The sequence below is a fragment of the Aedes albopictus genome, chromosome 1 (genome assembly GCF_035046485.1).
Source record: "Aedes albopictus strain Foshan chromosome 1, AalbF5, whole genome shotgun sequence".
NCBI classification, from domain to species: Eukaryota; Metazoa; Arthropoda; class Insecta; order Diptera; family Culicidae; genus Aedes; species Aedes albopictus.
The window spans coordinates 65,871,827-65,895,773 of NC_085136.1; the positions used below are offsets into that span (position 1 = coordinate 65,871,827).

Here is a 23,947-nt window from a genome sequence, read left to right on the forward strand (position 1 = left end):
GGGCCCCGACTACCGAACGTTTTTATCGACAACATATTCTTGAGAAACCCCTTGAAGAATCTATGTAGAAATCCTCATGAGAATTCTTGGAAGAATTGCAAGAAATTCTTGGAAAGTATTGGAAAAATCTTCAGATATTTTTCTTGAGAATTCCTGGAAACAATAGAAAATGTGCCTTTAAATGGGACTTAGGAATCATATGTGCCCCCGGCGATAGAACCGAGCATAATACACTTATATGCGGCAAGGATGTTTTCGATCATCTGGCAATCATTTGACTCATTTGTCTATAACTCAGTTCAGAAGCCTAATATTAAAATGTGGTGTTCGACAAACTTGTAGATTATTGTTTTCCTACAATTATTACCAAGGACGCCATATTCTAACTCTTATACTTTTGGCGTAAGAGTGTTAGTACTACCTACTCATACTAAACGATCGGATTTTTCGGATCACCGGAAAAATAATCCAGAATGTTAAAGAATTACAGAAGGAATTCTTGGAGATCTTCTTGGAAGAATGTCTGGAGGAGTCCTTTGAAGAATTCCTAAGATAATCTTAGGAAAAAAATCTTGAGAAATCCTGAAATGAAAATTTTGGGCTAGGCCTTTCATGAATTACCGGAGGAATCTGGAATAATTTTGTTAAGGATTTCTAGGAAATGTTTGTAAAACAATTCTTGTATTTTTTTTATAAGAAAATCTGGAGAAATTCTTGAATGAATGCTTGGAAAGGTCCTTTGAAGAATTCTGGATAGTTTTTCAAAAGAATGCTTCAAGAAGCTATTAGATAACCCATCACGCGGTTGCTACAACCATCATTACCACGCGGATTCTGTGTTTAGCAAGCGAAAAATGTCTGAGAAAATACTTCGAATAATGCCGGAGGAATCTGAAGATGAGTTCTAGAAAGAGCATTTTGAAGAATTTCCCAGAGTAACTCCTGGAAGAATTTCCGAACAAATTCTGAAGAATCTTTGGAGAATTCCTGGAGAACCATTGAAAGAATTCTCTTGGTAGATTTTTAAAATTGTACCATTGAAGGAATTCGTGGAATAATTCTTAGAAGAACTCCCGAAGTTTTTTAGAAAGCATTCCAGCATATATTAATTTAGAAGTTCCTCGAATGATTGTTTGAAGAATTCTGGTAGGAATTACTTTAATCTCTAAAAGGAATCCTAGGAGTTATGCCAAAAGGAATTATACAACGAATGCCTGAATGAGTCCTCAGAAGAATTCTTGGAGGAGTCCATGGAAAAATCGTGGGAGATGTTCAAAAACTAAAGCTTGAAAGAGTTCCACGATGCATCCTTAGAAGAAGCATTCGCAGCTTAACTTCTGAGAGAAATTCCTTGTAAAAGTTCATTGAGATATGTTTGGGATAATTCCTTAGAAGACTCCTGGAAAAATACCTGGAGAAATCTTAAAAAGAAATCCTGAATAAGTTCTAAGGAGAATTTTTGAGGGAGTTATACAAATAATTTAAAAAAAAAACCGTGGGTGTATTCCTAAATAAATTACCATAACAATTCAATAGGAGAGAGAGACCCAAAAAATTTCCAAATTAATCCTGGAAGGAGTTCCTGACGAAATTCGAGAAGCAGAATCATGGAAGCAGTTCTTGAAGCAATCCCAAAAGTAGTACCCGGAAGGAGCTCCTGGAAGAATTCCGAATAAGTTTTGGGAGGAATACTGAAAGAAGTTATTGTGAGATTCCTGGAAGAATCTCAGAAAGAATTCATGAAGAAATCCTGAAAGTCTCACCTGGAAGACGACGGAGAGAACTCCTGGAGTAATCCAGGAAGAAATCCTGGGTAAAATTACTGGAATTCCCACGAATATTTACCAGGAATACCTTCTGGAAGTAAAAAACTTCTGAAGACATTCTGAAGGAAATTATAGGGAGAATCTATGATGATGTTCCTGGAGGGTTCCCGGAACTCCTTGAGAAATCCTGGAAGAAAACCCTTTGAAGTCCCAGAAGTAATCTCTGAAGAATATCTTGAAGGAGTTCCTGGAGGAACCTTTTAGGAATCTTAAAACGGATCCCAAAAGGATTTTTTAAGGAATTCCAAAAAGAATCCCGGATGGAGGAATAGAACACATATGGAAATCCTAGAGATACCCAAGAATATATTTGTAGAGAAGCCTTGAAGAATCTTAGGAAAAATGACTGCGGTAGTCCTAGAAGGAATTCTTCAGAACACATTTCAAGAGAAACTTCGGAAGGAGTTTTAAAGAAACTCCTGAAGTAATCTCAGAAAATATTCCTTAAGAAATCCAGGATAGAATTTCTGGAAGAATCCCGGGGGTACTTTCTGGAGGAATCCTGGCCAAAGCTCTTGAAGGAATTCTAGGCGGAACCTCTTTGGGAATCTCAGAAAAAAAACTCCTGAAACCTCAACCCCCATCTGAAGGAATCTCAGAAAGAATCTCATCAAAAACTCCCTGAAAATCCCAGAAGAATCTCCTGGAGGAGACTTGAAACAAATTTGTGGACACACCGTGAAGGGGGACATTGCAAGCCATGGTTGGTAGAATACATTTTTCTTAGTCTTTGACGTTTCGTGATCTTGTTTTTTTACGGTTTGGACTTCCGGAGAGATTTTGTTTTAGGTTTTCCTCCACATGTTATTCTGGGAGAACTATTCCAAGGATTTCCTCGGACATTACCTGTATAATTCCTCCATGAATTATTGCATAACATTTCTCAAGAAATTCCTCTAGAAAATTCTCAAAAGGTTCTTTTAAAAGTTTTTTCAGGGATTTTTCCTAAACTTTCCCCAGATTATAGGATATATTAGGATTTACTCGGGCTTTTCTTCGTGAATTCTTCCAGACATGTCGCATGTGATCCTACAGGAGTTTTTCTAGAGATTTAATCCTTAACACTTCTCAAGAATGTTTTCAAGACTTAATTCTAAAAGTACCTGGAAATGGTTCTTTGGCTTTCCTAATATTCATTTAAATCCTTAAAAACATCTTTTCCTTCAGAACTTTTCTCAAGGATTCCTTGAATGACTCCTTCAGGACTTTGGTTTTTAAAAATTTCAGCACATCTTGAGAAATTGTGCAAAAAATTCTACCAAGCATTTCCCCTTAAGGTATCTCCAGGATTTCTCTCGGGGATTGCTTTAGAAATTTCACCAGAGGTTTCTTCATAAACTCCTTAAGTAATGTCTGTACATAGTGTTCAGTTACAAACCTCTTCCGGGTTTTCCTCAGAAACTACCCCAAAAATGTCTTTAAGAAATGTCTCCAGAAGTTGCTTAAGAAATTGCTAATGGAGTTTTTCCTTGGAATCAGTTCCAGGTTTTTTTCCAAAAGTTCCTCATGAAATTCTTTAGGAATTTCTAGAGCGGTAACTCGGCAAATTCCTCCAGGTATTCCTCCAAGGATTATTCCAGGGATTTTTCCAGAAAGTGCTTTAGAAATTTCTTGGGCATTTCTTCAGAAAATCCTTAAGGAATTTCTTCAGAAATTCAAAAATTCCTCTATCATTTGTTGTGCAATTTCTGGAAAGACAGCTGAAAAAAAATATCTGCATCAATCTTTAAAGGAATCCCATCCTGCAGAATCAAAAGCAGTTTCATAATGAACTTTTGTATGAATTTCTGCTGAAATCTTTGGAGTATTTTCTGCTATAGAATCATTGAAAGTAATAATGCAAGAATCTCTGGTGCAATTTTTGTTGGATTTTCTAGAGCCATTCCTGCGGATATTTCCCTGAAGAAATTCTCAAGGAAATCTTCGGAGGAGTTCGTGAAAAAATACCTGCAAGAATTCCTAAAGAAACCACCGGAATATTTTCTGAAATATAATCGATGATTGAAGGAATTTTTGAAAAATCTTCAAAAGATCTTCTGAATGCGGAGATGAACCAGCTTTGGGGCTGGATAAAATTATGAAGAAATCCCTGTAGAAACTTCTGATTCATTCAGAAGGATTTTCTAATGGGCACTCTAGAAGAATGTCTGAAGTAATAACAGGAGAAACTTTAGAAGGGATCCATGGGGAATTTCCAAAACGAATGCATGTTGAAGTTTCTGAAGAAATTCTTAATGACATATCTGAAGGAACCACTGGAGAATTTTTTAAAGGATCATTGAAAAAAAAATATGAATGCCATAGGGCAATTCTTAAAGGAATCCATAAAAAATCTAAATAATCAGTGGAGAAATTTCTGAAGGAATTTCTGAAAGAACTTCTTAAGGAAATTTTAATGATTTTAACTCTTCCGTTACCAACCCCCCCTAATGAGAGTGCAAAAAAAATACTCATTTCGTTATAACTTTTTTGTTTTCCAATATTGTTCGACCAAATTTTGACACAATAAGCGGCTGGTTCCGGAGTTATTCCGGAATCAAAATGGGTCATTCGACTTGGCCATTTTAGAAAAAGTAAATTTTCGATATGAGAGCCGTTCAGTTTTCAGATCTAAGTGCACTAGAATGATAGAAAAATTTGTCTGAAAGTCCATCCCGGTCCCTACGTGCCTTGAAACCCGTTTTACGGATGTTCCGGGCAACCGGTCCCGGGGTCAATTTTTGAATATGATTCAATACCATCATGCGACACCTCAAACGTCGTGGTTTTTCAAGATGCATCATTCTATACTATTTTGGTGTTGCCTGAAATACTGTTGGCCATTTTGGAACCGGAATTCGGATTTCCCGGGAATCGGTTCCGGTGATTGCTATCCGTATATTTATGCTTTTAACCAGAAACTGCCACTGTTGGGTATTCATTCTGAGAATGCATCCAGGAATGCCTTCCGGAGATTCCTCATGGAATTCCGCAAACTCTCCAAAGTATTCCCTCCGGAATTCATCCAGGAGATTTCATTTGAAGGATGTTCATCCAGTTTATTCAATCCAGCGAGGTTACCAAAAACTCATTCCGAGGATTACCCTAGGAGTTTCCTCCAAAAAGTGTCAGAGGAATTCCTTTTCGGAATTCCTCCAGGAGTTGCTTATGGTGATTTGATTCCGGGGTTTCATCCAAGAATTCCTTTAAGACATGCTTCCTGGATATTGTAAGGGTTCCTCCAGAAATTAATTACAGAGAATTTTCCAAAAACTCGTTTCGGGTGATTTCGCGTAAAATGCTTCTGAACGCTCTTGCACAAGTTACCTCCACAAACCCCGGAGGTTCCTCCAGAAGTTTCTTCCGAAAATTCAAACAGGTATCACCTAAAGAATATCTCCAAAATTCCACCAAAGATTCCTTCAGGAGCTCCTCCGTGAATTCCTCCGAAAGTTCCTCCAAGAATTTCTCCAGGAAGTTCCCCCTGAAGTTTTTATGAGTTTTTATGAGGATTCCTCCGAGACTTCCTTCGGGAAATTTTCCAAGGATTCCACCAGGAATTTCCTCAAAATATTCCGCCAGGAGTTTTTTCGAAAATTCCTCCTTTTTTTGTGAATTTTTACTTAATGCTTCACAAAAAAAAAATCCTCCTATAGTTCATTGAGAAATTTCTTCAGGGATTCTCCCAGTAAGTTCTTCCAGGAGTTCCTCTGGGAATACCACCGAGCATTCCTCAGGGAATTCCTTCAGAACTTCCTCCCGGAATCCTTCCAGGAGTTCCTCTAGGAATTCCTTTAGAAGTTCTTCCAGGAGTTGTCCCAGGAAGTTCCTCTAGGGACTCCTCCGACCGAAAGTTTCTGCACGAGTTCCTCAGGAAATTCCTCTAAATTTTCCTCCAGGAGTTCTTACAGAAATTTCTCCGGGAGTTCCTTAAAAAAATATTCCGGGAATTCCTCTAACATTTTCTCCAGGAGTTCCTTCGAAAATTCCTCTGGGAATTCCTCCAGGAATTCTCTCTGGAAATTCTTGCGGGAGTTTCTTCTGGAATTGCCTCAAGAGCTCCTCCAGAAGTTCGTCAAGGAATACTTGTAGGAGTCCCTCCGGGTGTTCCCCCAAGAATTCTTCCTGGGAGTTCCACCAATCGTTTCCGGGAGGAACGCCTGGAGGAACTTTCAGAGAAATTCCTGGAGGAACTTCCAGAGGAATTCCTAGAGAAATTTCCGGAGGAATTCCTAGAGGAATTTCCGGAGGAATTCCTGGACGAATTTCCGGAGGAGTTCTTGGAGGAATTTCCGGAGGAATTTCTGGAGGAATTTCCGGAGAAATTCCTGGGGGATTTTCCGGAGGAATTCCTGGAGGAATTCTCGGAGAAAATCCTGGAGGAATTTTTGGGAGGAATTCCTGGAGGAATTTCCGGAGGAATTCCTAGAGAAATTTCCGGAGGAATTCCTGGAGGAATTTCCAGAGGAATTCCTGGAAGAACTTCCGTAGGAATGCCAGGTGTTCATCTTCGAAAAATTGACCCCGGAACCACCGGAATCGATTCCCGGGAAATCCGAATACCGGTTCCAAAATGGCCAACAGTATTTCAGACAACGCCAAAACAGTATAGAATCTTGAAAAACCACGAAGTTTGAGGTGTCGCATGATGGTATTGAATCATATTCAAAAATTGACCCCTGAACCGGCTCCCCGGAACATCCGTAAAACAGGTTCCAGGCACATAGTGACCGGGATGGGCTTCTACACAAATTTTTCTATCATTCTAGTGCACTTAGGTCTGAAAACTGAACGGCTCTCATATCGAAAATTTACTTTTTCCAAAATGGCCAAATCGAATGACCCATTTTGATTCCGGAATAACTCCGGAATTAGGTGGCCATTCCAATAATCCCTAGCAAATCCTTAAATAAGAAGGATATCCACTTATTGTGTCAAAATTTGGTCGAAAAATATTGAAAAACAAATAAGTTATAACGAAAAGAGTATTTTTTCGCACTCTCGTTAGGGAGGGTTGGTAACGGAAGGGTTAATGATTTTTAATAAATCTCTAGAAGGTGATCTTAAGAAAACTCGTAAGGATTTTCTAAATCAATTCCTTAAAGAATTTTTCAAGGAAACTTTGGCAGATGGAACTGATTCCTCCTGAGTTGATGGATTAGCTATATGTTGTACTGATTGTACTGGGTAAACATTGAATTAACACATGCCCCACCTATGAACATGGTAGTAATTCAAAAAATGAAGTTCAACGATATTTTCCCCCAAAACTGCACTTCCAGAAGCTTACCGCAAGATCATATCTCTCCGAGCCCGCATCATCCTGGCAAAAGAGTCAAAAAACACTGACACCATCTAAATCCATCCAGCGGACAGCTCCGTTGATTGCAATTTCATCAAGATAACACCACACCGTGGTTCGTTTTCGTTGATTAGCGCGCGCACGATGGTCGTTTGACTGACACACGAGCGTATTATTCAGCGTACCTAACTGTGTCGATTGTCCTCCACTGCACTTCACTCACTGACTCTAGGCACACTCTAGGCATGGGCAGCGTACTCGTTTTAATTAGTAAGCATTTCTTCTAAGTTCACTTTCCAACAATACGAATACGACACGGAGCAGCACCATGACGATCTGAAACGCGTGTATTATTACTTGCTTTTTTGTTTAATCATTCCACGGTGAACACGGTCTTCTTCTTCCCCACCACCACCGTCGTCGCCGGCTTCTTCTCGGTTTCTTCTGATAAGACACGATAAGACAGCAAAGTACCACTAATTGGTCTCCAATGCTAATTTACTGCTGCGTTGGTGCTGGGTGCTGCTGCGGCAAAATTCCCGGGTTCGATACCGTGTTCGGAAACAACCCATCCTTCTGGCCTCACTTGGTCGTCGTCGTCGCCGTCTTCCTCGGTTTCAAACGCAAATTGGTTGTTTTTGTTTTAATTGCGATATCAGAATCTTACTCGTTAAAAGTTGCTCCCCTTGCGACCGTACCGACCAGCCCGAACCGAGCGAGTGCCTGCTTGTTCCTATGGTAAGTGAGGCGTACGAAATACTACGACGAACGGAGCGCAGCAGAGGAATTCCACGGAGTCATGTCAGTCGATCCTGAGCGACCATTTCAAAAATATCTGAAACTTTGCACAGTTTTTCAATTTCATCTAAATCGCCATTTTTCGATATCAAACCTTCATATTCACTCACGACTAACTTTTCAAAAGGGTGTATGCGAAAATAGTTCAAAAATATTCTAAAAGCTGTACAGCAAAAACGGATTGTTCGATTGTTATGAATTTTTCAGCAAAGTTAGATAACTAAATGATGATTCCTTAGAAAATATACACTGTAAAAAATTTCTTTTTTTACTATAAAAAAATATGATCTTTGTCACAAAAACTCAAATATCTCAGAACCCTATCTTTTTACCAACGTCAATTTTTTAGGGAAAATGGCCCATTATATCAGCTATCTACCATAAAACTTTGGTGATGGTAAACTGATAAACAAAAAAGTTATGACATTTCAAACATTTCACAATTTTTACATTTAGTAACAAAAAAAAATTTTTTTCTGTGTAAATTATTTCGAGAACTATATTTTGATGCTGATTTTATTGTAAAGGCTACCGCATGAATTAAACAAGTTGTTTTCATGATATTTTTGTTTGATTATTTATAATTACTATAGTATCTATTTGAACCTTACACGCGATCCAGTGTTGTGATCAAAAATATTGAGATTGTCATACTTTTTATTGTACGTGACTGGTGAAAAAATCCCTTGATAGTGTTGAAAAGCTGTTGATCATAAGAAAAATGGAATTAAACTTATTTTGAAGACGAAAGCTGCATAATAAAAGTTTTATATATACGCGTATACGTCTAGTTGATCTGCAAAAAAATACCTCTTAGGGTCGATTTCTTCACCCTGGCTTAGGCGTTAAGCCAGGTTTAACTATATGGGTAAGCCTGGCTTACGGGTTAAGCCGAGGTGAAGAAATCGGCCCTTAGAGAACAGACTTTATGATCGGAAAAATGCGAGTAACTTCAACAACAACAAATGCATGAGAGGTACATACCACAGACAAACAGACAAAACGCCTAGAACAATTTTCGTGAAAATCCATCGCCCAGTTCACACTACCACCACCTGGTGGAAATGTTTCACGAAACACTGCGTTGTGCAATATCGTCATCAGAAGGCGCTAGTGTGAAACGTCAAACGCAAAGAAAAACGATGGGCACTCTTCTGGTTATGAAAGCCACATCCAAGATTCAAAATGATCGTTAAAGGCGTGGTCAATGAAAATTTCGTCAGTGTTACGTTTGTTTGTCTGTATACTAGGGTGGCCCACACTTATATGAAAAGCAAAAATTTCGAAAAATGCTAAGTCTTACCTTCTAAATAAGTTGTTTAGGACTCCCAGAAGCTACGTTCAAAATTTGAGTAAAATCGGTTGAGCCTAAGGGGGCGCTCAAAACGCTTGAAGTTTATATGGGAAAACTTGGCCAAATGTAGAAATTTTAAGTTTTCTAATTTTGCCGCTAGGTGGCGCTGTAAGCGTTCAATAATCAAACCCTTTGGTATTATTGTAGGTGACTATATGCCAAACAACTTTGTCGAAGACCGCAAAGTGATCCGACGCCTGTGAAAAAAGTTATACCCTAGGCAAAGTGAGGCAAAGTAGTGAGATTTCATTATTGATATTATTCTTTTACATGTATTGGAAAAACAACAATAAAGTTTATCCTCACTTTACCAAGGGTATAACTTTTTTCACAGAAGTTGGATCACTTTGCGGTCTTCGACAAAGTTGTTTGGCATATAGTCACCTACAATAAGACCAAAGGGTTTGATTATTGAACGCTTACAGCGCCACCTGGCGGCAAAATTCGAAAACTTAAAATTTCTGCATACATTTGGCCAAGTTTTCCCATACAAACTTCAAGCGTTTTGAGCGCCCCCTTAGGCTCAACCGATTTTGCTCAAATTTTGAACGTAGCTTCTGGGACTCCAAAACAACTGATTTAGAAGGTAAGACTTGGCATTTTTCGAAATTTTTGTTTTTCATATAAGTGTGGGCCACCTTACTGTATAAAAATTTTATAGTAAATTTTTTCTTCGTCCAAGCAAACAACACCAAACTAGTCAGTTAAAACTAATAAGTGATTTTGTTTATTATAATCTAACGAACAACATGAACAGTCGCTTTCTCAAAGGTCTTCAACTCAACGCTCTCTTGTAGACCGCTTGTGAAAAAAAAATGTTCAAAAGAGTTACGAAATCTCATAGATAAACTGAAAGAGACTGGTTATGCCCAAATTGAATACAAATTTACGCATTTGCACGTCCTGCCGTCTAGACTTTGACAAACGAGCCATCTGTATATCATCGGTAAAGCAGGGCGCAGGAAGTTCGAAAACGACAACAACTGAGAAATTGCCAGAAGTGCTAAGTGCAGAGAGTCATGCCACCGTACCATCAGCGACATCTGTTTAAACAATTTAATCACGCCTCTTTTCAAAAATGCTTTGAAATATACTTCAACATTTATACCCATTTCAATATTTTTAACGTTGCAAAACACGCTTTCAACATTCATCTTGAAGAAGAGGGAAAACACTTGTCCTCAAATGTAACAGCAAATTAATCAATAAACGACTAATGCGCGGAGGGCGTGATAAAATCGGAACAGTACTGTACATATAATATACATAATACATAATAAAAACAGATTGTTTTACTCACGCAAGGCCATTAACAATAAAATCAGCATCAAACTGCGCTTTCCGGCCGAAATAATTTACACTAAAAAGAATTATTACTAAATGTGAAAATAGTGGAATGTTTGAATTGTCATAACTTTTTTGTTTATTAGTTTATCATCACCAAATTTTTATGGTAGATTGCTAATACAATGGACCGTTTTCCCTAAAAAATTACATTGGTAAAAAGATAGGGTTTTGAGATATTTGAGTTTTTGTGACAAAAATGATATTTTTTAATGTTAAAAAAAGATTTTTTTTTCACAGTGTACATTTTCTTAGGAATCACCATTTAGTTATCTAACTTTGCTGAACAATAAAATCTGCATCTAACTGCGATTTCTGATCGAAATAATTTACACAGAAAAAAATATTTACCAAATGTGAAAATTGTGAAATGTTTGAAATGTTATAACTTTTTTGTTTATTAGTTTACCATCACCAAATTTTTATGGTAGATTGCTAATACAATGGACCGTCTTCCCTAAAAAAATTACGTTGGTAAAAAGATAGGGTTTTGAGATATTTGAGTTTTTGTGACAAAAATGATATTTTTTAATGTTAAAAAAGATGTTTTTTCACAGTGTATATTTTCTTAGGAATCACCATTTAGTTATCTAACTTTGCTGAAAAATTTATTGCAATCGAACGAACCATTTTGGCTGTGCAGATTTTTGAATATTTTTGAACCATTTTCACATACACCCTTTTGAAAAGTTAGTCGTGATTCAAAATAAAAATTTGATATCGGAAAATGACGATTTAGATGGAACTTAAAAACTGTGCAAAGTTTCAGTTCAATAGAAAATCATGAATTAAAAAATTTCCTTAATTTTGATGCTGTTGCTTGGAATCACTCAGCAGTACTACCCGTACCCGTAGAGTCGTGTGATGGTTGCATACATATCTAGGGTTCATATAATTTCCTTACCGTATTCTTGCGAGCAGTGGTTCTCAATCTCAGTCAGTTGTGAATATTAAATATGTATTGTGATAAGTGAGTCTCCAGTTAGCCTAGTGGTTAAGGCTATGGATTGCCAATCCGGAGACGGCGGGTTCGATTCCCGTTACGGTCGGGAAAGTTTTCTCGACTCCCTGGGCATAGTGTATCATTGCCTCACAGTATACAAATTAATGCAATGGCAGGCAAAGAAAGCCCTTCAATTGATAACAGTGGAAGTGCTCAAAGAACACTAAGTTGGAGAGAGGCAGGCCAAGTCCCAGTGGGGACGTAAAGAAGAAGAAGATAAGTGGTTGGTTGAGTAGGTTTTAGTCATTTGTTAGACCATTCTCAAGAGCTAGTTTGAAGCAATAAATGTAAGAATATCTCGAAGATTTCTGGAAATAACTCAGCAGGAATTTTTGGAATAAAATTCAAAGATGTAGCTAAACAAATTCTCCTCCAAATGTTGATCAATTCTTGTCAATTGTTGAACGGTTCACACTGGTAGTTGAGATACAAATAAGTCATATTGTTCAGAAGAATTTCGGAGGGAATCCCTGGGGTTCCAGGGAGATTCGAAGGTGAGTTTCTAGTACGTTTCAGAGGCGTACAAAGGCTTTTTTATGAAATTTCAGCACAGTTCCGAAGGGATTTCCGTTTAATTTATTGGAGAAGTAAGACGCTTTCAAGGAATTTGTGAGATCTTAAATCTTACAAATTCCTTGAAAGGAGTTCCAAGACGCTTCAAGACCTTCAAGTGGTGTTTAAGTGGACTTTAGCAGGCTTTCAGAGGAATTTCAAGGGATTTTTAGTCCGAGTCTAGTTTATCTCGAGACTCATGGCTTTATGTACTTCCTTTCCGAAGGAAGAACTCACATGTTGTGAATATGTCGGGATTCGATCCCAGGTTCTCGGCCTGATAGATATGGGTTTTAACCATCACACTAAGCCTGTTCCCCAGTTTATTGGCATTACAAGGCGTTCTAGGGGATTTCAAGTGGTTTCAGGGCGTTTCAATAGAACGGAACTGGTTTTCGGAGGTTCCAGGATACTCTCAAGGAGGTTTCAGGTAAATTTCAGCGAAGTTTCAATGCGTAGTAAGGCGTTTCAAAACGATTCAAGAGGCTTTTGGGGGACTTTGAAGGAAATCTTTGATGGAGTACTAGAAGGGTTCAAGGAGTTTCAGGGCATTTCAGGTGGTTTCAGGTTGTTTTGTAACGCGCCCTAAACCTTATGAAAACCTCTGAAACCCTATTAAGCCCCCTGAAACTTCTCTGAACAAACCCTGAAGACTCATGGAACCCCTTTGCTCGTCTCTGAAACTGAATGCTCTTGAAACCACCTAAAATTCCTTGTTATACTATTTGAAGCCTCCCCCAAAAATGCTGCTGGAATGCCCCTGCAATCCCATGAGACCCTTGGACGTCCCTAAAAAGTCCTTGAAACCTTCCAGAACCCCCTGAAACTTTTGTGAGAGCGCTTGAAACCCTTTGGAACCCCGAGCAGAAGGGCATACCTTACAAATACCATGCGAAGAGCAACATGTGCTCTAATACATAAATTGTTATTGCTGCGTTATTGTACGAATTGTTATGAGAACAACACAATAACAGTTGGAGGTATTTGAGCAGAGTTTGGTATTGATGTAGTATTTGTTAGTTTGGCAGTGAAAATAACCGAAGAACAAGATTTGCTATTACATCATGAAGTCATCGAACATATGAAACATTTAATAACAAGAAATGTTATTAGTTTGTTATTCAAGAACTTTGGAATAACAAATACAGCAATTGAAATTTTAGGTATGCATTCATTATTGAAATAACAAGACTTGTTATTTTCTAGGTGTTATTTATACAAAATTTTGGTATTCGTTTTTGTTATTTTGCCTCTTATTACCACCTAATGAAGGGCATATCAAGATATGGTAGTATTTAAGATAAATATTTACCTTGATATGTTATTCACTTGTTATTTTCTTCTGCTCGGGACGCTTCTCACCCTTTTGAAACTCCCTGAGATTGATCTGGGTCATTGACCCGAACGCCGTTTGGTCGAACGCCATTTTGCCGAAAGGGTCATTTGACGGAATACCATTTGGCCGAATTTTGTTCGTCCGAAAAATGAATGATGAACTTAAGGGATCATGCCACTGTTCTCCGTATCAGTGAACTGGAAATAACAGCTTCCGATTCAAAGAACGAATTTTTTTTTGGTAAAATATTGGCAGTTTCATTGCCAACCAATTCCTGAGTGGCAAAACTAGAAAGAATAGCCTATGATTAAAAGAAGGAAATATTTCTGATGATCATATTGGCAATTATAGTGTAAAAAACTTCCTTTGAATGCTTCAGATCATAATTTGGCCAATCGGCATACGGCCAAACGACCCATTCATCCAGATGGCATTCGGCTGAACGGCGTTCGGCCAAATGGCCGGACACCCCCTGAGATCCTCCGGAATACTCCTGGAACGCCCTGAAACCCCCAGAACACCCGTAAAATGCTTTGAAAATCCCATAATGCCCCTGAAACGTCCTGGAACACCCCTGGAACCTTTCGAAAACCCTTTGCACGGCTCTGAAATCCCTTGAAAGCCTCTGAAATCTCATTGAACACTCTGAAAGTTCACTGAAGTACTATGGAACACCCATGAAACTCATAGAAAACCCTTGGAATACTCCTGAAACCCCCTGGAACACGCATGGAACCCTCGCCTCGGTACGCCACTGAAATCCCCTGGAACGTCCCTGAAAACGCCTAGAAAACCCTGGAACTCCTTATACTGCCTCTGAAACGCGCTGGAACACCCCTTATTCCCCTTAAAACAATGGAAACTTGCCTGCTACCCCTTGAACACCCATGTAACACCGCTCAAAACCCGTGAACTCCCTTGGAACCCTTTGAAAACCCCTGGAACGTCCATGCAAGCCTCTGGAACACCCCTGAAACACGTTGAAAATCACAAAAACGTCCCTGAAATCCCCAGAGACAATGTGGAATGCCCCTGGAATGGATCACTCCTAAACCGCCCCTGAATTCGAAAAAAAAACCTGCCTGCCAACAGCCTCACCAACAGTTTAGGTAATGACAGTGTTCAATATTTTCTGTAACATATCTGAAACGCCACTAAAGTTCTTCTGAAAGCACTTGAAGCTCTTTAGAACGTCCTTAACCCTTCTTAAATTTCCTGAGTACTCCAGCAACGCCCTGAAACCACCAGAACTCTCCAGGAACGCTTTGAAAACTTCTGGAACTCCTCTGAAACGCCCTTGAACATCCCTACAACCCCTCGAAAGCCCCTGAAATCATCTTGAACACCACTGAAATGCCACTGATATCGTATGAAATGCCCTCTAGAAAGCCCTTGGAATGCTCCTGAAGCCCCATGAAACATGAAAATCTCGGAAATCATCTGGAACGCCCCTGAAAACGTCTGGAAACCCCTAACACATCTTAAACGCTCTGGAACACCCTTGAAAATCCCATGAAACCTCTTGAACACCACAGAAACCCCTTAAACTCCCTTGGAACCCCCTCAAATGACCTTGAAGCCCCTCGAAAACTCCATGGACCGTCCCTGCAAGTCCCTGAACGTCTCTGCAGGACTTTGAAACCCCTCGGAAAACCCATAAACGTCGCTGAAATCCCCTGAAACCATGTGAAATACCCCTGAATCGCACTTGTGATAAAAAAAATCGGCCAGTCCCTTTAGGTAATGCCAGACCATGGATGCCTCGTGATATTGTGTTACTTCTGGGATTCCTGAAGAGGTTTCATCTGGGATTTCAGGAACTCGTTACAGGATTTTTATGCATACGCAACCGAGTCTACCTATATTGGATCCCAGGACATACGAGTCTAGAGGGAAACGAGATTGCTGATGAGCTAGCCAGGAATGGATCTAATGAAAGGTTCATTGGCCCTGAGCCCTTCTGCGGGATCTCAGACTGCTCTGTAAAAATAGAACTGAACAAATATATGGTCACTCAAATCACATTAAACTGGAATGCACTTCCCCATACGAGTCAATCCAAAAGGCTCCTAACGATTAACCCCAAGAAAACCCAACAACTATTAGGTCTCAACAAAAGGGATCTCAACATCTACAAAAGATTGGAGCAATCCAAACCTCAAATTGCCGCTTCTGTGACGAGGAGAGGGAAACATCAGAACACATCCTCTGCTATTGCAGTGCACTCACCCAACGTAGGTTCAAAATTCTCAGCAAGTCCTTTTTAGGGCCTGCTGACATATGGATCATATCTCCCAAGGACGTGGTTGGCGTTATAAAGCTAGTCTCGCCAGAATGGAGGAATCACATACTGTAACTCAGGATCTCTATTCATCCATAATAGATGGTCTTGAGTTCAGTCGATACCAAGGTATCTCAGTAACAAACATGTTACTGAGATAACTTGCGTACCTCACAGCAAAAGGGTACATCACAATAGTTCTAAAATCTGGACGCAGTGATCTACACCCGACAAACGAGAGAAAAAAAAGGATTTTTTTTAGGAATTCCTCTTGGAGTTCCTCCAGGAGTTCCGACAAACTTCTAGGAGTTCCGGAAATCTTCCAGGATTTTTTCAGAGTTCTACTGGAATTCCCTTAGGAGTTCCTTCTAAGATTCCTCTACAAATTGCTTCCAGAATCATTCTAGAAGTTTCTGGGATTTCAAGCTTGAGTCCAAGAAGAAATGTGTGGAGGAAACTATTGGCACGGAGTCTCATAAGGAGCGGTTCCTTATAAAACTGTTGGAGGAATCTCTTAGGAAGTTACTGTAGAAAATCTTTAAGATTTTGAAAGAATTGCTGATCCAGATAAAATCACGCGTAAATTTTTTTGAGGAATCTCGAAAGGTGGAAACTCAGAAGAAGTTTTTGAAGTATCCCGAGAAAATTTCGGAGAGAAACTCTTTAAGAACTTTTTGGAGATTTTCAAGGTTTTCGTGGACACATTCCTGAATAAATCTCGGAAAAAAACGCCTAGGAAAGAATTCCGAAAAGAACTAAAGGAGGAATCCCAGATGGAAAAACCTCTGTCGGAATCACAGAAAGAACTCTCGGGTGAATCTAGGAAAGATTTCCGGAAAGATTTCAAGATGGAATTCCTGGAAACATCCCGGAAGGAAGTACTGGAAAAATCTCGGGAGAAATCTTAGATGAAACTTCTGATAGAATTTTAGCAGAAAATCCTGTAGGTATTCCAGGAGGAGGTAATCGCAAAAAGAGGAATACTCAGAAAGAAATCTCAGAAGCAGCTCCTTCAGCGACCTCTGACGGAACTCTTCGAAAAATTCCAGTAGGAACTTCTAGAAGAACCACAGGAAGAAACTACTTAAAAAATCTCTTAAAGAACTCTTCGGGGAATCTCAGAAAGCACTCCTGATTCTGGAGTTATTTTCAAAGTGGAAAAAACCTAAAACAAATTCTCTGAGAAATCCCAAAATTTGAAAAATTTCCAATTTCGTGAGAAAATCTTAGATGTCTCACAGGATTTTCCTCAACGTTTTCTTCAGGAATTCCTTTCGGGATTTTCTCGGGAATTGCAAGATTCATCCTTCCAGAAATTCCTTCAGTGATTCCTCCAGAAATTCTCCATAGAATGCCTCCGAAAATTTCTTCTTGGATTCCCTTGGGTGTTCCTTCTGTGATTATTTCAGGAGTTCCTACTGGAACTCCTCATGAACATTTTTCAGGAATTCCTCTTTTGAGATTCTGAGGAGCCCTCCAGGAGTTCATCCACGGATTCTTTCTGGAATTCCTTCTGGGATTACTCCAGACCTTCCTTTTAGGATTCCTCCAGCGGTCCCTTTCATGATTCCTCTTGAGGTTCGTTCTGAAATTCGTCAAGAAGTTTCTTCTGGGATTCCTCATCGAGATTCTTCTGACATTCTTCCTTTTGGATTTTTTTTTCTGAGATTCATTCAAGAACTTTTTCTGAGATTAATCCAGAAGTTCGTTAACCTGGATCCTCCCACAGTTCTTTCCTCCAGGATTTTCTTTTGCGATTAACCAGGAGTTCCTTTTGAGATTTCTCCTGGAATTTCGTCTAAGAGTCACCCAGAAGTTGCTTTAGCGATTCATCTAGGAGCTCCTTCTGGAATTCCCCAGGAGTTCTTTTTGGGATTTTTTACTTAATTCCTCTAAGCATTTCTTCTGTGCGGTAAAGCGATGAACTAGCCTAGGGCTGAAAATCTCTATAATAAAGTAATAATAATAATAATTACTTCTGTGATTATTCTAGGAGTTCCTACTAGATTTCTCTTGGATTTCGTTCCTTTCTGGAACTTCTTTCGAGATTTCTTCATTACCTCCTTCTGGGAATTCTGTGGGCCCTCTTTCTAGGAATCCATGGTCCCTTCTGGTTTTCCTCCAGGATTTTGTGCTGAGATTACTCGGAGATTCTTCCGGAGTTCCTTCAGAAATTCCTTCGCTAATTCCTACAAGTATTTCTTTCGAGTTTCCATCAGGAATACTTTCTACAATTTCTTTCAGAATTCATTCTGTTCTAGTTTTTTTTCTGTAATTTCAGCAGATTATTCTCGGATCCTTCTGGATGTTCAATCTGAAATTTTCTTAGATTTTACTCCAGAGGTTCTGCTTGGAACTTTTCAACGAGTTTCTTATAACATTTATGTGGGAATCCATTCATGAATGCCTTCAACAATTTCTCAAAAAATTCTTTCAGCAGTTTTCTAAGGCATTCCTCCAAGGGTTGTAGCTCTGTCACTAAACTACGATTACTGTGATGGGGGAGAGCGGGGGGTTTCTCTGACAAAAGTCTACGGTCCATGCACATTTCTGAAATTTGGAACTAAAGTCTACAAGGGGAAGGGGGATGTTGTGAGATGACCAAAAATGAATCTACCTAGCTTAAGTCGTGCTTATAGTTCCTAATATTATAGTGGTTTTACATATCTCTCCAAATGTAACAATTATTTTTTTACACATGCTTATAGAAATCCTCCCAGTAATCACCATAAAATTCCCACCGATTCTTTCTCAAGGTCACACCAAAGATCGTCCTTAGCATGCCTCTGAATTCTCCTGAAAAACTCAGAAGCTCCACAAAAACACCTTTCAAAAATCCTGTGAAACCCCGTAAGGCCTCTAAGAGGTCACTGAAAACACAGTAAATTCTCCTGAGATTTCCTGAAACCACTGAAACGCCTATGGAACCCTCTGAAATGCAGATTTCTCATAACGCTTCTGATACCGCATGCGAAACCCTCTGAGATACTCAATTTATTATCTCTTTATCGATCAACTTTTTATATTCAAGGCTCAATCGTCGTAAAGCTTTACGAAGCCATTCATGCAACTCATACACAGACAACAACGAGAAAGCACCTTTATATCGAAATTATTTCCAATATTTTCTCATATCGTAAATTTAGGGAGTTTTTATTTGTGTGTATCGTTAATATTCAAGGCTCAGCTACCATAGTACATAACAGAGCCTTTATCTGATGTAGCTTGTTAACATTTTTAATGCACGAAAGGAATTGTAAGATAAGGTATAAATAGATGCTATGCGCGCAGGCATTCAGCAAGACTACACTGATGATGTCTGAAGCCGATTGATGACCGTTCCAGAATCTTTTCTTATGGGAAATTTCATTGGCTTCTCAACTGTCTTTCAATTTGAGATCCCTTGAAGTAATGCACCTGCTCAGACCCCTGAAACTCCACGAGGCTTTCCGAAACGTCTCTAAAAACCCCCTATATCTCCGTTAGACCGCCTAGAGCCTCCTGACCAACCTTCTGAGATCTCCTGAAATGTACCACAAGCGCTCTAGAATGTCCTTAAAAACTCGTTCGACTCGTTCCAGAAACAGTTGAAATGCATCTAAAACCTCTCTGAAACCCTCGTGGAATCTCCCTGAAGCCAACAAAAACCCTTATGAGACGCTACGTTTATGTAAAATGTACCTTTTGTATGCCCTGCACAGAAATAGGGAGTAACAATGGCCACGGCTGCTAGGAGGGAGCAAAGGTAGGTTGCATGTGTGTTTAAGGGGTGGGGGGGGGGTGGGAGGGTTTGGCTCAGAAGATCTCAAGTGCGTTTCAGGGGATCTTAAGGGGGTTCTTTTTATACTTGTTCTCGCCTATGCTAGATTTGTATTCAAGCGCACTACATAGTGGGATTGAGCCCCGTGGTCATCGGTTTAGACTTCAATGCCTTGGTGATTGAGTGGGGTAGCTGCAAGACTAACGAGAGAGCCTGGGCTCTACTCGAAGCTAAGGCTAAACTGAACTACAGTTCATGAACGTGGATGTTGCGAACGTAGGCGACAGAAAAACCTACAGTGGAAACGGTGCAGAGTCCATCATTGATGTGACCTTCTGGAGGCCGGGTCTAAACCCTAGCTCAGGCTAGAGGGTCGACGGTGGATACACGCACAGTGACAATCTTGCGATACAGAGTGGGACACGAAGGCCACAGCCGAAGGTCATCGATCGTTATCGTAGATGGTTGACCTCGCGCTTCAATGAGCCGGCATTTGTGGAGTGATTGCTTATGGAGGATAACACCGACGACCTATTCAGCAAAGATTTAGTCGGAACCCTAAGCCGTGCATGCAACGCCGCAATGCCAAGGCAATCCCTACCCAGAAATGGATGCAAACCGTTATACTGGTAGTGTCCAGAAATCGAAGGACTACGCGCATCCTGTCTAAGAGCTAGAAGGAGTATGCAAAGAGCTCGCACCGATGAGGGTATCAGTAGGTCGGCGCCAGAGGCACGTTCTCCTCCATTTGGGGAATTTGTGCCCTCAAGCTTTCAGGAGAGAGAGGACAACTTAAGGCTGGTAGCTGGTGGAACGCTTACCAATAGAGAGTACTCATGTACGGTCCCCCTTTTCGAAGTCATCCCTAACGGGAGTACCGCGAAGGTAAGGAAGAGAGAGAATGAGTTTTAAGTGGATCAATCCCCACATAACCCGAGGAACCACCTCTTGGGTATCTGATCAGCAGATTCTCTCATTCTATAAAAAAGGGGAGTTCCAAAAGGTGTCAGGAGCGTTCCAGCAGGGAGTTAAGTTCCATGGATTTCAGCGGGCATCAAGGGTGCCTCAAGGGATCTCAGAGAATCTCAGGGATGTTTCAGGGGTCTAAGGGGCGTTTCTGGAGGTCTCAAGGGCCTTTCAGGGGGTTCCAGGGGCCATCATAGGGATTGAAGGGGCTCAGGGGCGTTTTAGGGGGTCTCAGGGAGTTTTGGAAGTGGTCAGGATAATCTCTTGCGCGTTTTTGGACGTCTCAGGAGCTTTCAGGGTGTGTGATGGGGTGTCATGGAGGCTCCAGGGGTCTTTGGGGAGCTTCACGCTCATGAAGCGTTTCTAAAATTCCCGTAATTCCCTTGACATACCCCAGAACGCTTTTAATCTCCTGAGACTTCCACCAGAAAAAAAGCCTTAAAACGCCTCTGAAATGCCATGAAATGCCCATTAAACCTCCAAGCTCACTGCAACCCCCAAAATCCCTTGAAATACCCTTATAAGGCTCCTAAACCCTCCCTTCGCTTGACACGACCCTGTAAAAATCCTTTAAGCGCTTTAGAAATGGTTCTGAACACCCTTGAAACGCACCGGAAACCACCTGAAATGCTCCCGAAAACCCCTTCAAACGCCCTTAAACCGTCTCGGAACGCCCTTGAAACTTTCCTGAAATCCCCTGAGAATAGTCAAGGTTAGGTTTAGTAGTGTAATGAAGAATAGAGTTTCTAAGAAGGGGAGAGCTTTCATTGCTAACTGAGTATTTTGCATTTTTATTTCGTGTAGCTGGTACATTTTGTTTAGACCTTTAGATCCGAAAACCCTCAACATTAGACATGTTCACATTTTAGAAAATGTCTCGAATCCCGCCGGTCATGTATGTTTCATAATTCTCATGCTAATATGCACTTCTGGTCAAATTTTCAGCTGCATTGGTAAAGATTTCGATGTGCTTTATGTTGATTTGGTAATTTAGGGCTTTTCTACACTTTAAAAAAATCATAACTGCTGAACGGAAAGACATATAATAAGGCCATTTTAATTTCCAAGATACAGTTTTTTCGGTACCACTTATAACAAAACTCAATGTATTACTGGTAAAACTTGCGAGAATTGTACAAGCATGTATGAACGACTTTTGTGGAATATGATATGCTTTGATTTTGAGCTATAATCATTATGTTTTTTCGTTCAGTAGTTGTGGTTTTTTAAAGGTTAGAAAAGCCCGAAATTACCAAATTGACTTGAAGCATATCCAAATCTTTACCAATCAAACTGAAAATTTGACCAGAACTTCATTTTAGCATGAGAATTATGAAACTCACTTGACCGGTGGGATTCGAGACATTTTCTAAAATGTGAACATGCCTACTAGGGTGTCCCAAAATAGAAAAAGTGTCAAAAAGTTAACTTGCTCACCTTAGAATGATAGATTAGGGTCCTAGAAACAATAGTTCCATAGATGAAAACTCAATCAAAAAATATTTAGAGGTGGCACGCATCGATTTAATGAAAAATGGACGATATTTGGTATTTTTACCAAAAAAATGCTAATATGAGTTGAAAAATAAAAGAAATAAAAGTCATCAATCAAAGGAAGTCATAGTTCTGGGTCCCGCAAACAAAGTTTGGAGGGAGTTTAAGTCATCAAAGCTGATTTTATATATTTGGCAATGGTTAAAATATCAAAAAATCGCGATTTTTTTCACCAAATTTTTCAAAAATGCTCAATTTATAAGGATTTTGAAATTTTTCCTGCGATTCACAATTCCCTTATTTTATAGCAAATTTTGTGTAGATTATTTTGGCTGCAGACAGTTTTGGGCTATCTCTATCATGGGCTGAGATATCGGTATAATAATGATAACACAATCAATGAAAAAATCGTGTTTTCTTACGTTAATCGATTTTTTTCACTAGTATCCATGACTACCACGCAATTAAAACAACACACGACAAATGTTTGACATAATATTACGTGCAAGTGTACATTTTTTAAGAATTTCAGGAATTATTTGGTTGCTTTGATTATTGCTGATTCATACTGCATGACAGTAACAATATGTAAAAGTTTTGAGAGTTTCATCGTTTTATATCTACATATGCTGAACATAACTTTTCACACCCGCTTTGTTAATACGAAAAGATATTTTTTTTTCTTAGATTTCATCTGTTGATCAAATAACAATAGCAAGCCACTGATTCAAAACTTGTAATTTTGGTTGAAAATTATGTTTTAATAAGTAAGCTGCGCTGCAGAAAGATTTCAACATTGACATTTCTTAGGTTAACTCCTCTTGTAGCATATTAGGCCAGTCACTAAGTTATATTTATTTAGTTTTTTTAAATAATAGTGGAGTCTAAATATCCTGATGCTTTCTGAAATCCAACCCTAGCTGCAATTATGTGCGCTAATGGCTTACTTTCAAAATCAAATTATATAATAGATCTCAATATTGTGTAAAGAATTAGCTTTAGTAAAAAATTCGCGAATAAAAAGTATCCTAATATACGTAACAATATCTTCCTTGTCATGCACATATTTAAAGTTTTATGTCGATTGGCTGAAGCTATAAAACTATATTTTTCTTTCTTACAGTATTTTTAAGCTATTTTATTTTCATTTTAGTTATTTTTAATGTTAGAGCAGTAGTTCTGATATAACTAGAAAGAACCTATAGTTTGCTTAACAAGAGCACCAAAATCTATTTAAAAAAGGTAAAAGTTGTTCAGCGATCTACACATCACTCAAAATATATCATAGAATTTCCATGTGTCACACATGGAATTTGATTGTCTGACTTGCGATCGCTTATGTTATTAAAATTTCACAGCGAGTCACTTTTTGAGTCTTTCTTCGAACCGGTAAGCACAATCAATGTAAAATTATCAAAGCAAACCAATTATTTCTGAAAATCTTCGAAAATGTGTACTTGCATAACATAACATGTCAAACACTTGTTATTTGCTTTTTTTTGCGTGGTAGTCATAGAAACTAATGAACAAAAACAAATAACATAAGAAAATCCGATTTTTTCATTGATTGTGTTATCATTATGCCATTATTATGCCGATATCTCAACTCATGAAGGAGATAGCTCAAAACTGTCTTCAGCCGAAATAATCTACACAAAATTTGCTATAAAATAAGGGAATTGTGAATTGCAGGAAAAATTTCAAAATCCTTATAAATTGAGCATTTTTGAAAAATTCGGTGAAAAAATAGCGATTTTTGCTATACATATAAAATCAGCTTTGACGACCTAATCTCCCTCCAAACTTTGTTTGCGGGACCCAGAACTATGATTTCCTTTGATTGATGACTTTTATTTCTTTTATTTTTCAACTCATATTGACATTTTTTGGTAAAAATACCAAATATCGCCCATTTTTCATAAAACCGATGCGTGCAACCTCTAAATATTTTT

The 23,947-nt window shown here is 39.1% G+C and overlaps 1 protein-coding gene across 2 annotated transcripts in view; it reads right to left on the minus strand.

Moving 5' to 3' along the window:
* Nucleotides 1-23,947, minus strand: part of LOC109401910 (adenylate cyclase type 9) — a 92,466-nt gene that overhangs the window by 27,999 nt on the left and 40,520 nt on the right. Inside the window, exons 1-2 of one of the 2 annotated variants that reach the window (XM_062844705.1) lie at nucleotides 7,582-7,857; nucleotides 7,096-7,443 (exon numbers count right to left, since the gene is read on the minus strand). The exons of the other annotated variant lie outside the window; for it this stretch is intronic. The gene's annotated coding sequence lies outside the window, so the exon portion shown is untranslated. Of the gene's footprint in view, nucleotides 1-7,095; nucleotides 7,444-7,581; nucleotides 7,858-23,947 lie in introns of those variants that run through there. 2 annotated transcript variants of the gene reach the window in all.